This window comes from Eimeria mitis, genomic scaffold, assembly GCF_000499745.2.
Source record: "Eimeria mitis Houghton genomic scaffold, Emh_scaff2277, whole genome shotgun sequence".
Classification (NCBI taxonomy): Eukaryota; Apicomplexa; class Conoidasida; order Eucoccidiorida; family Eimeriidae; genus Eimeria; species Eimeria mitis.
The window spans coordinates 1,005-1,771 of record NW_013570606.1 but is presented as its reverse complement, the minus strand read 5'-3'; positions in this window follow the sequence as shown (position 1 = coordinate 1,771).

Here is a 767-nt window from a genome sequence, read left to right as displayed (position 1 = left end):
AATGAGGAAGCAGCAGATAGAATGACGCAGCAGCAGCAGCAGCAGAGTAGCTGGAGCAGCAGCGAATGAGGCAAAAGAAGAAAGAAGAAACAAAATAATAAATATTAATAATAAAAACTAACTCCTATTCATTCTCTCCTTGTCTATAACAACGCAACAGACAGTCAAGCGGCTACCACATCAGCAGCAGAGAAGAGAGAACAGCAGCAGCTGCATGCATTCTGAATTGAGTTGTTTATTTATTTATTTTATTAGTGTTTGTATTGAGAGTAATAAGTTAAAGAGTTTAAATATATAAACAGGTTTCGTGTGCACGCAGGGTCTGGCAGCCAGGGGTGGCTGTGTCGTCTGCTGCTGCAGTTGTATTGACTTTCAGGATTTGTTTGACTCGGAAAAAAGATAAAATTCAGAAAAAGACTTACTTTATAAACACTTCTTCAAAGGAAGAACGCCAGGGCTAGCCGAGTGGCTGGAGTGCGTGGGTCAGCAAGCTGCAGGGAAACCGCAGGAAAGCTGACGGAGTAAACTGCTTTCCGGGTGGAAAGCGGGTATATTTAGACGTGAAAAAGGGAAATACAAATATAAATCAAGAAATAAGGAAGAAAGGAGGCAAAAGGCAGAGAAACCAGCAACAAACAAACCATGCAAGACCACCGCTCTCCCTCTCGTGCGGAATCTGAATTTTTCAGGTTTCTGTCGATGCTGCGGGTTGCTGGTTTTAACGAATAAAATATTTTCTTTTTTTATTTCGCTCAATAAATAAAAAA